Genomic DNA, 12205 nt, shown 5'->3' on the forward strand with positions numbered 1-12205 from the left:
AGTCATGAAGATTATTTTTATATTAAACCTCTGTTTCTTATAAAACATTGCAGTTTTACAGATTCCACCATTTCAACCACCAGAGAAGAATTTATATGTACCTTTCATACTTCAAATATTTGAGGAGTCCAGAAAAGCATAAGGAAGAAAAATTATGTTTAATAATTAGGAGCTGTTGTTTTTTTAAACCAGTGTGTCCAGTTTTTATTTTATTTTTTTTAATCCAACAGGCAATATATTTGCTGGCATCCCAGAATGCAGTTTCTTGGAATAAAAACAGTGGCCTAGATTTATTTTATTATATTAAATCCAAAGCCAGTGGTATTGTAATTCAAAGTAACGGAAATAGTTTTCCATGCATGGAAAAAATGTGAGTGCAATGGCCTGATCCAACTCCCATTAAACTTCAGTGGGAGCTGGACTGAGCCCAAGATCAGATCAAATGTGTGAGCTATTCACTCCTGGGATACTATACATTTCTAACCCAGTAATAAAACTTACTCTACCTTGGATACATCTAAAAAGGCCTTTCCTCCCACGACCCTCACCTCATGTTCTTGTCCATCCTGATTACATCAGTACTTAAAGGTGTCAGATATTTGTATATGACACCCTTAGGTGTTGTTAATATGTCTAATAATTCAAAATGATTTCATTTGGCCTTCCCAATAAAGACCACACATTTAAGGGAGTCTCAACTCTCCTTGCAGTTTGGCACCACAACTCATTTTGTGGGTGTAAACAACTTTGGGAGCAGAAAAGTTGGCATTGTTAGGGCCAATATTCATCTGCGTGTCCCCTGCTATGTCCTTTTTCCACCTAAAATTTTGTCTGGATGGAAAGAAGATGATTTTGGCTTTTTGTCCCAGAACTCTGGACCTTTGGCAGCCTGTTTGGAGCCTGTAGTTTCTACTGGAATGGGACCATATAGTGATATGAGAGAAGTGACCACTGGATCACTTTCTTCTCCCCCTTGCCCCCTCCCCCCATCCCCTTTTTCACAAGACCTAGGTTTCAGCCTTCTCCACTTTCTGGGAGTTTTATATCCAAAAATTTGATTCCGCTAAGCTCTAGCTTAAAACTTAATTTATATGGCACCCACACATAAAAGAACCTCTTTAGGATGGTAGTAAGTATAAAATAAGTCAGAGCACAGTAAGTTTGGTTTGATGCAAAGCCAAAGAAAGTCGAACATAAAACTGTAGAGGAACTGCTTCTTCACCATGAAAATTAGAAAGTGGTAGATTTTGTGTATTGTTGGATGGACAAAGTGGTAGAGGGCTGTTGGAGGATGGTTAAACTTGATTCTGAGCTCTGTCAATTATCTGCTTTGTAATCTTCAACAAGTTACTGAATTTCTTTGCATTTTAGTCTCCAGTCTCCTCCTATGTAAAATGAGGAGCAGGATACCACCTTATTCTTTGAGAAATATGGAAGAAAAAATGTAATTAAAGGCCTACTCTATATACTCTTGCAGTCAGACAGCTGTATCCCCACTGTGCTGTGATATGCTCAATTTGGGACAAAGAGGCCCAGGCCAATCCTGGCTCATGTGCTCTAAGGTAGTTGTCGAGGGGCTCAGCAGGAGCCCAGGGGGGTGTTGCACAAAAACCCTTCTCTGGCACAGGAGTGGAAGAAGCATTCTACAAAAGAAAGCTGAAATTCAGGACTTGTTTATTTATGGTTATTGAATATCTTGTAGTAAGAGTAAGGCTTAGGAAAGTTAGCCTGGTTTCTGAATCAAATACTTGCCTACTTAAATTCTATCTGCATTTTCATATGGATAAGATATTCACACAATGTTATTATATAGCCTGTGCTGGTAACTAACTGCCACATTCCAGCCCTGAAGTTGCTGCACTTCATGGCTGATAGAAATGACCACCTGTAACTTGTGTAAAACTAACGTATTTCAGAACTAAAGGCATTATGCAAATATATGGTTATTGCAAGTCAATGAACATCAGCTCCTAAACGAAGCCGAACAGGATGCAAATCTGTCATCATTTCCCAACTGGCTAGTAATACATAAGTCATAAACTGAATGAATGAGTCCTTAATATATTCTAGTGCAAGGTATGCTAAGAAATAGCTGATCCCAGAAAAAACAGAAACCTTCATTTGATATTAATTATAGTAAAAAGATAGTGGTGGTGTTGTGAGAAAATTTAAGTGGACCTGTTAACCCTCGGAAAACCCTGGACTATAGGCCAGTCTCTGCTGTTTGGTGGCTCCCATTCTTTGTCCTCAGGAAGTCTGTGGCTATTTAGAGGTCAATATGATGGAGAGATTTCTGTCTTTTGCCATCTGGGAAACAGCAAGGTTGAACCCAAACATGTAGTATAAATGTGACTTATACTTTTGCTCTGGACCCAAGTTTTGCAGCCCCAACAAAGTTCAAATGAAGCAGATCTTGTTCAGTCATATATAATCAACCAGGCAAGGATCTCTCTCTGCTCACTTGACCCTGTCTAGGGAGAAGTCTAGTAGGTTTAAATTACGCTGTGGGAGCAACTCCTAATCACCTGTGGCTACAGAAATACAGATGGTATTTTGATCAGCTGACACATACACAGAACATTGCAAGGAGACCTTGGGAAATACCTTCCATCAACTAAAGGGCACTTCTAAAATGTCTGTCACAAGGTTGTCCAGAACCAGTGGCTTTTACGCTCATTCACTCTCATTTAGCTTTTATTAACTACATTTTGGGCCAGATAGTCTGTAGAAGATACTGTATGAAATAAAGTTGCAGTGAGCAGCAAGCCCTGAAAGAAGTGTCATACAACAGACAGTGAGCAGATATGAACATATCATTGGATGCCCTTTTCCTCAAAGGTAGACTCTGGCTACGTCTAAACCATGGGACCCAGAGGTACATCCCATCTCCTTGGCCCCAACACATACCCTGGCTGTGTCCTGACTCCTCACCAGGGCTGCACGTGGGCATCGATTGCCCCTCTCTGTATGTTTGTGGGAAGGCTGCCGGGTGCAAAGGCTGTAGTGTGCTGAGCCTGTTCCAGCTCCAGCTTGGGGGAGACAGCTGCGGGCTCTGGGAGTGGGTCCATACTGTGGAGCATACCAACTCTGAAGTCTAAATATAACCCACCTCAAAGATAAGCAAAACAGATCTCTGTGGCCAGCAGGACACATATCAGGAGGGACAAAAAAGAATCATGATCAGCCATTGTAAATCCCCAAATAACGATAATATAAACCCCAGCATAATATGATGATCACAGCATGCTCATGCCTTCCTGTCAAATTCCCTGTTGTCAATCCTTTCCTGTAGAGCCTGAAGCTGTTACTATTCCCTTTTCTTCCTTACTGCTGTTTAAATGACAGTCAAAATCTATTTGTTGCATTAGGGGGTTACAAAAGAAAAAAAAAAGCATGACCTGAGCATTTCCTCAAATACAGAAAGGGGGAACAACAGTAGGGCCAGGAGTTCCTCTTCTTCAACGAGCAGAGAGAAGCAGCTTCTCTCTTTTTCCCCACGCTGGTGGACAGCTGTAAAATGGAGTACTAAAGATTACCCTGTACTGGACTATGCTGGCTCTGTGTAGGGCACTTGAGCTTTCCGCAAGACCTTACTAATCTATTTAAAGGCCTATAGCTTATTAGGGGGCGAGTGGGCTGGTGGTTCAAAGGTCACAGGCATTGCAGAAAGAAAGAAATTAGGAGGAGTAAAAGGGAGGCCAGTTTGTCTGAGAAAATCCAGACTGCTCCTTGTCAGGGAACCAAGACTTGGGTTTTAAGCATGCAGAATGAGGGCTCTGTCTTCACTCAGGTAAATGCAATCTGGAAAGTATACCTTGGGTTGCCAGAATTTGCATATCTTCACAGTGAGGCACATGGAGAAAGGGCTTGCAGCCCACATGATTGAAAAGCCCATATAATTGAAAAGGCTCCTTCTCCCTTTTCTAGAGAAAATTGTCTATACATTTAACCGCTAGCTTACATGGGGAGGTCTAGAAAGCTAGTCAGTATGTATGGGGGGCATGTGGGAAGAAGGGTATTTGGAGTAATTTCATTTGTAATTTTAATACTTTCTGCCTGTTTGTCTGTTTGGACTTTGCCACCTGTCCTCTCTAAAGAGACAGCATTTCCCAGTAAAAGGAAAAAACAAAGTAATTTGCTTTTCATCTTTTTTTAAGCAAACATTCTGCAACATTCTGCAACTGTGTCTCCCCATCATGAGCGTACCTAGAAGAAATTTTCCTCAAAGCCCAATGAAGTACTAATCTCTGTGAGCACTGCCTCCGCTGGGTGTGCTTGCTTTGAGCAGTGCAGTGCGAGAATGCCACCAGCCCTCTTTTGATGCGATGTGACCTGATAGGTGGCCAAATTATCACAGACAGTTTCAGCTGGTGATGCCAGCATCACACAGACCAGGAGCCTTCTTATGACCCAAGGAGGCAGGGTCCATTGTGTGATAGATCCACATATCCATCTCGGACACCACTGACGCCTCTGTTACGTGAAGTGACCCCAGGTGCTACGTGTCCCAGCAGTCCTTTCCCTCACCAACAGAGAGCAGTGGTACCCACACACACGTCAGGCAATGCGTCCCGCAGCACGTATAAAGAGACACGTTATCATAACGTTATTTTCCTTTATTTTGTTCCATTATTTTATAGCCTTATTTTGGAAGAACACCAGAGCTAGGCTTATCTTTTAAAATTACTGTTGTTCTTTACATTTGACAGACAGCCCCATTTTAATTTCTCCTTCCTAACAGACAGTACTGATTGGGAGCTCCCAAGAGTGTTCAGGCATGTATTGGGAAGACTCTAATATACCAAAGAAATTGGTTCTTTGTAGAGTCCCATTAATGGTTCTATCAGTGGGTCTTCCTTTTTTTAGGAAGGCCTTACCGCCACCACCTTTTCTTATCCTCACTCCTGCTCCACCACCCCTGCTTCCTTCCTCCTCCCACCCTCACAGAGCCTTGCTGCCCCCACTCTTTTCCCCAGATCCTGCTACAGGAATCTTGGCGCTGAAAGTCCTTAAGGACCTTAAAGGCTCTCAAAATCCAGCTGCCTAAACCCTGTCTTGCCGCTACCCTTGCTGCTGATCTGCCTCCCCTCGGGCACCACGTGCTGCCAATGTCTGCGCGTTTCCTCTCCGCTCAGCAACCACTGCTGTGCCCTCAGTGCTGCAGAGCTCAACTCAGCAGTCTGGGCAGAGTTCATTAACTTGTGCATCCCTCTAATTATATAAATCTTGTAAGGAAATGCACAGACAACAATGAGGTGAAGCTTTCCTGGGGCCCAGAGAGATTAGAGTACCTCCTCTAGCCTGGGCCCTTTCCCCACCAGTGCTGCTCTGTGATAGTGTGACTGCCAGGTCTCATGCCACCCCCACAGCTGTGTCCATCCTAGCAAATACAGAAGAAAGCCTTTTAAATACGCTTGTGCATAGAGATGGAGCATTTTAAAGGCTTGCAGAAATAAGGCATATCCTGTAATTCCTTCTGAATCATGATTAGTCTTTTGGCTGTTCCTAGAGTGCCATATAGTTGTATCAGTCTTTCATATGACTCCAGAAGCACCATCATCAGCTCGGGATGGGCAGGATGAGGCATTACCATGAAAGGACAAATTACAGTCATGCCTTTCAGGGAAAAAAAAAATGTGGGGTACAGCCAGTGTCACTTAATGAATGTCACAGTCACTGTGCTGGAGCTAATTGCAGCCCTGTCATGTTCACAGCCTCAAGCAGCCTCATAAGCATTTAGCCATTACCTTTCCTTGGCTGAGAAAACATCTAGACCAGGGTTTTAGAGTGGCAGCCTCTTTGCAATTCACTGTGATTATTTTGGTCAGTCTCAGTTTCATTTACCACAGGCAAACTTGCTCAGGAACAATAACAAAGATAAGTAATGACTCGCTGACTTCTGCAAAGTGCAAGACTATGTATTTAGGACAAAAGCAATCAGAGAAAATAATGAGGGCAATGAACATTTTATATTAACACTGTGATTTCTAGGAATTATCTATAAATGTCCAAGAAATACATAACCCAGTTTTTTAAAATGTGTCTTTCCAAATGAATAATTTGCCCTATACTGTGCTGTACAGCTTTGCTTTTTGATTCCCAGAATAAACCACCTTAAATCAGTTTATTTGATGATTAATTTAGAACAGTATTCCTATCTCAATTTCTCTCTTAATTGACTGACTACATATAAACTTATGGTGACAGGAAATGACAGATGATAATGCCATGCAGTTTTTACATATATTTTTCATCAGTAGGGCTCAAAATATTTTAAAATTAGTACCATTTTACAGATGAAATATTGAAACATGGGACAGGAAATACTTCATCTAATAGGCAAGGGGTGGAGCTAGCAGCAGACACTGCAGCTGCTACTTGCTATTCTGCTGCCCTGCTGCCATCAAAATACATTTTGATAACTGGTAGAAATTGTAAATACATCTAATAGTGTAATTTTGATGTTCAATAACCACCTTGCTCCCTTCAAAACTCTTATTCAAAGATTATAATGAATGTGTGAGATGGGACAGCTATTTTAACAGAGATAGCAGGAATCATATTTTTATAAACGTGGTTTTAAGGAATGGATATTTATTTAATTCTGGTGGGTGTTTCAGGCCAAAATGTTTCAGATAGATACTTATTTAGGGGGATAATTTTGCTTCCATAACTATCTCTTTTACAATCAATAAAATGTTCGAGATACAACTTTTGGATGTGGATACTTTAAAGGACTGCGCCTCAGCAAGGCACTAAAATGTGAAAACCACAAACATTACAGATAGACAAGTCCTACCAAACTATCTAATTGTTCTCCTTCACAATGCAAGATTGTCCTCTAACAGGATGCTTCCTCAGTGTTTTGACTAGTCTCATTGTGCAAGATTCAGGCTTTGGGTTTCCACCATTTTCCCCAAGGACACGCTTTCAGAAGCTCGGACCTTAACACCATATAAGTTTTCCTGTTATTCTGCCTACACTTCCCATTACTTAAAAAATAATTTATTGTTCTTTTAGGTGTCCCTTCTCTGTGCCCCTAAATCAGACATAGGTGCCCCAGCGCTGGGAGCCCATCAGGCCACCGGGGATTATTCTCATCTTCTCCACCAAGGAGTTTCCTGGTGTCTGCCCCAGCTTAAAGGGCACCGTGCCGTGCCTCCGTGCCCGTGGCTGCACCTGCCACGTCCCATTTTGTCAGCCCAGGGGCAAAGGCCGTGTGACGGGCCGTTTCCCGTGACAGCCTTTTCCGCGGGGAAAGGCAACCCTTCGCACAAGGCCCAGAGGAAACGGTGTCACAAGAGCCGCCCGCGCAGGGCCGCTGGTGCGGGGCCAGGACGGGCTCTTCTCGGAGAAACGACGGATGTGTCGACAAGCCCGACTCCCATTGAGGAGCTGCCCGACGCCCCGCCCCGCCCCGCCTCAACCGCCTTAACCGCCCTTGCCATGGCAACCGTCCCGCACACGCGCCGGCGGAGAACAAAAGCCCGCGCAAACGTCACTCGCTTCCCTCGGCCAATCAGAGCTGGCTGCTGCCGCGGGCGTGGCGGGCTGCGGGAAGAGGCCGCGCCCCTCCTTTCCGCCACCTCCGCGGGCCAAAGCTGGCGCCCGCCCCGCACGCAGGCGCGCTCTCGCCGCCGCCGCGGCCTCGCCGACTACAGTCTCCAGGATGCTGCCGGGGTCCCTTCCGCGCTTCCTTCCGGTGCGCAGGCGCCGGGTGGCGGCCCGCATTGGCGGCGGCGGCCTCGTGCGATGATGACGCTCTAGGGCAAGGAGGAGGCAATAAGGCCGGGAGGGAGGCGGCGGCAGCGGTTGCCGCAGGAGGGGGGCAGCGGGCAGCAGCGGGCGGGCGCCGGCCGTTGCCAGCGCGCGCGTGGGCAGGTGAGCGGCCGGCGGGGCCCGGCCTGGCCGCCGCCTCCGGGGGGTCGCGGTCCGCCGGGGCGGCGGGGGGCGCCTCCTTCCTTGCCGCTGCTCCCCAGTGTGCGGGGGGGAGCGGGGGGGCGGCCGTTGGGGTGGGGGGCGGCGGGCGCTGTCCACGACTCGGCGGGGAGCGGAGCCCGCGGCGAGCCGGCCCGGGCAGCGGTACGGCGGGCTTGACGGTCACGGCGTTTGCTCAGGGGCACGGCGGCAGCACGTCGGGGTCCTCGGCTGGAGGCGGCTTTAGGCCGCTGAAGCACTCTGAGAGGGTCAAGAGTCCTGGAAGTGGGGCTTGTTCCTGGGCCTCTTCACACTTGTTGCTTGTCAGGGCGGGGGGATCTGCTGCTCCTTAAGTCTCTCTTATGGGTGTGATAAGAATAATAGTCCCTGCCCTTACAGAAGAGAAGACTGGGGAGCGTTGCCTTGCCTGAGGAACGCTCCATGTTTTTGTGTGCGTTTATAAATGCTGCAGTTATCGGCAGCAGATAATGTAAATAGACTTTAGTACAACCAGAATTCAGGTATTTGCAAGTGAAACTTCAATTAAAGAAACTTTTTTTAGAAGTTGGGTTTTTTAACAGCGAATCAGATTTCATCTCTTGTATATTTGGGATAGGCAGCAAAGAAGGAGAAACCTGCGGTATCTGACTAGATGACAAGGAAGATAAGACAGCTGTTGTTTTATTGGGCTTCTGAAGCAGTGTGTTGATTTCTTTTTTGTGACTGTCTTAACTTTGCAAGCCTGTTGACTTAGTGGCTTTAGTAGGTATCTGTGTTGGCATATGTTTAAGAAAACCCTTTCCCTTAATACTAAATCGTACCTTCCTTGACATATGGGCTTTGTCACCTTATGTATGTAAATGATTGAATGCACCTGCCACATAGTAGAAAAATTTTTAGATATTACTGCTTATTAAAGATACATTTTGTTCTTAGTGAGTCATTGAAATTGTTCAGGCAATAGAATTGTTTTGCTTTTATTGCTTTTTTTTTTTTTTTTTTTTTTTTTTTTGCTTATTTGCTGTTACTGCTTTTTAAAATGGACTAGGCTTTTAAAATTGGCCAGGTCCTCTGGGCAAAGCCTTCTGGGCATAATCTGGTTTCCAAGAGTTGAGTTGTTAATGTGTAATTGAAGCTGTTGGAAGTCAGTGGAGGACAGCGTGCTACGCAGTCTTCTTTTCCAAAATTCTGTAGTAAAATTCCTCGGGTTTAAACAGCTTTTTTGTAATGTTTCAGTACTGAGATGCTTGTCTTTCTACAGGATCTTAATGAGACTACTTATAGTTTGGTGGTAGCTGCTGTAACAGAAAAAGATATTTCTGATTGGTGGAACTAGGTGTTGTATCATGGAATTTAAGGTGCAGCATGGTCAAAAACAAAGCCTGTTTTCCTTTTTTATCTTCAGCTATGAACAAATATTGTTTATACTAAAGAGGAAGTTATCATGTTCTGGGTTTTTTTCTTTTTTTGTCTTTTTTTTTTTTTTCTTTTTCATATAGGAGCACTAGCCAGTTCAAGTTAAGATTAGTTTTATGCTGTGGATCTTACATTAAAGAGATAACTTAGTATGTGTAAGCTTCAGATATACTGTGACTTTTTACCCTATATGAAGACTGAGTGTGCATTAGTAGGCAGCCTGAAGCTGAACAAGGAGTTTGCTTTTGTGTTGGAAGTGTAAAGTTAAAATAGGGAAATGATTCTCTCGTCTAAGCTGACAAACTAATATTGTTAAGTAAGCCTGTGGATAAGGTTGTTGGCAGCTTCATGGTACTTTTATTTTAATAGCTAACCAAAAACCTTGGGGAGTGCCTGCTGAGGTGGAAACCTGACTTGGAATTGGTGATGGAGGAGTGAAAAAGCTGTGTCCCAAGTCTGTCCATGTCCATGAATCCTTTCAAAAGGATTATTCCTGAGTATAAATCAGATATGAAAAATAATTGGGGGTGAAATGGAAGATTTTCTTTTGGCATACCTCTGAAGCAAAGCCTTTCAGGGTGAATATCCCTTCAACCTATTTATCTATTATAAGTATGTTCTCAAAAATAAATATAAAATGTGATAACTATAGGATCTTAAATTGTTTCAGGTCTTCAGCAGAGCTAGGCCTGAACAAAGGGTTCCTCCCTCCCCTTAATCCCCTCTTTGCACCAGTGTTTTACCGGTGGCGTTAATACTGGTGGCATTACTGCAAGTTGCTCGAATGGCTAGTGTGTTTTTGGCAGTTGTGGGCAGGATTCAGACTTGAAGCCTGACTTCTGGATACAAGGTAAAAAAGCTGGACCTTCTTGAAGGAGTATGAAAAGCTTGTGCTTGCTGTAAGCAAGAGTTTCTGCTGATTTGCCGTGAAGGAAAACTAATGGGAATTGACAGGGCATGTAATGCCAATGATTTTAATGCCTGGTCTTTGTAGCTATCTTATGTTTTCAGTTGAATGTTCAAGGAGCTGTGTCAAGCATTGATGTCCAAAGATACTCGATACTGGGCACTAAAAATTTAGCAAGTTTTACAGGTTTCTGGTTGTGTAACCATATTGTCCAAGATGCTGTGTGAAGAAACAAGGCTTGCTTTCATCAGCGGAGATGCTGTCTGTGCATTAGAAAAATCTTGGTAAGGAAACTTCAGGAGGTCGTTGGCTTATTATGCCATCAGCAATTCAGATGCTTAAATAGAAGTAGGACTGAAATGGAAATAGCAATTTTGAGTATTTATGATTTGAAAGTCTGTGTCTGAGTCATTCACTGGCTTTTCTGGCAGACAGTGTTGGTAGATTTGAAAAGAGGTTGTTACACAAGATAATGGTAGTGATTATGAAAAAGTACTTGGGAGGGTGTTTAAGGGGAAAAGTATTACTTTAAACAGTATCATTCTCTGATAAAGCTTGTACTAAACAAGTGTCTTATCCTTTCTATGAGGCATTCTGTTTCAGCTGGTTGTACTTAACATGGCGACTGGTGGGCTTTGCTTTTTAAAGCAGTGTGTTTGTCTAGATGAGTTCCAATAAAGAAATTGGCTTTCAAAGAGTAAGAATATGGTAACAAACTCTAGTATTAGTTTTGCTTCTTTAGATTTCTGTTTTCTGAAAACATTTTTGACTTTCAATTTTGTATTTGAATACTTTCCTGCTATCAGAAGAATTTACTTTTGAAATAGGATGCTGCAGATCAAGGAGGAGGTGAGTTGCTTCCACAAATTTCTTATTGCAGGGCTTCAAAAAGAATGACCTCTTGCCTTGTATGTGTCGATAACTAGGACTAACATAATCAGACTTTTATCACTGCGTAATTGTAGAACTGAGCTGAGGTATAAACTTTCCAGAAAAAGTATGTAATCACTGGGCAAGTTATCTCGATTTGCCGTAAAAAGAAAATGTTTCTTAACGTAGTTTGAGGACAAACTTTGAGGCTTACTTTGAGGCCACAATGACAGTCTTTCTGTGTACAGAACATTACTCACCACATTGCAATGTAGCAGTTGGTGTGGTGATATGCAATCAGCCTCTCTTGGGGAAGGAAGTGCCACAGCGCATGCTGCTGCTGCTTTGTTTTGAGAAGTAGCAAATAATTTGAAGCAAGGGCATGTTGGCAAAATTAAGATACTCAGAATTTTGAAGAGGAAATATTGCATATTTAAATACCAGCTTGCCAGCTGATTTAGGATAGTTTTCAGTTACAACTTCTGCTTTCTTTTGAATTTTCAACACCACATGGAAATATCTGCGTCCCTCACTGTTTTTTGTTGAGTGGCATCTGTTTGAGTCAGGATATAGGCAGGGTAGGAAGAAAATGACTATTTTGGTTTTGTAGTGCCTTTTTCTTAAATAATGGGCACTTTAGCAGATGAAAGATGATGTAGCGATGATGGGTATAAAATAAAGTTAGATGAAAGTTGTATTTGTTATTGCATATAGTCATGATTGCTTTTGTATTCTAGAGTTACTGATCTCCACTTCTCCGTTACAGCAGAGAGCAAGGAGGAGAAACAGTCTCTTCCTTGCGGAGGAGAAAGTGTCTTTTCTTTTTCTAGCCATGCAGGATTGTTTAGCCTTCCAGGTAATCTGCACCCAAACTGTATGTGTATCAGAGAAAGTTTCAGAACTTCTCAGTACTGACTGGTGGCCAAGTTGCTTGCAGAAAGGCATCTTTGAATTTTTAGGTAGGTATGAGGGTCACAGGAAATGTAATTGTCAGTGTAGCAACATTTGCAGCATGGTTCAGATGGATTTCGGTAGCCATGAAAATGCAGTGGAGTCTGCTGGGATGTGCCACCTGCTGTAACTCACTGTGAACAG

At 43.4% G+C, this 12205-nt stretch overlaps 1 protein-coding gene across 3 annotated transcripts in view; it reads left to right on the plus strand.

Annotated features, from left to right (window-relative positions):
- The first annotated feature begins 7709 nt into the window (after positions 1 to 7709).
- Positions 7710 to 12205, plus strand: part of ADIPOR2 (adiponectin receptor 2) — a 44021-nt gene continuing 39525 nt past the window's right edge. For 2 of the 3 annotated variants that reach the window (XM_026116957.2, XM_026116956.2), the window contains exon 1: positions 7710 to 7881. The gene's annotated coding sequence lies outside the window, so the exon portion shown is untranslated. Of the gene's footprint in view, positions 7882 to 11068; positions 11090 to 12205 lie in introns of those variants that run through there. The other variant, XM_064515077.1, reaches the window with a different exon arrangement.

This window comes from Dromaius novaehollandiae, chromosome 1, assembly GCF_036370855.1.
Source record: "Dromaius novaehollandiae isolate bDroNov1 chromosome 1, bDroNov1.hap1, whole genome shotgun sequence".
Classification (NCBI taxonomy): Eukaryota; Metazoa; Chordata; class Aves; order Casuariiformes; family Dromaiidae; genus Dromaius; species Dromaius novaehollandiae.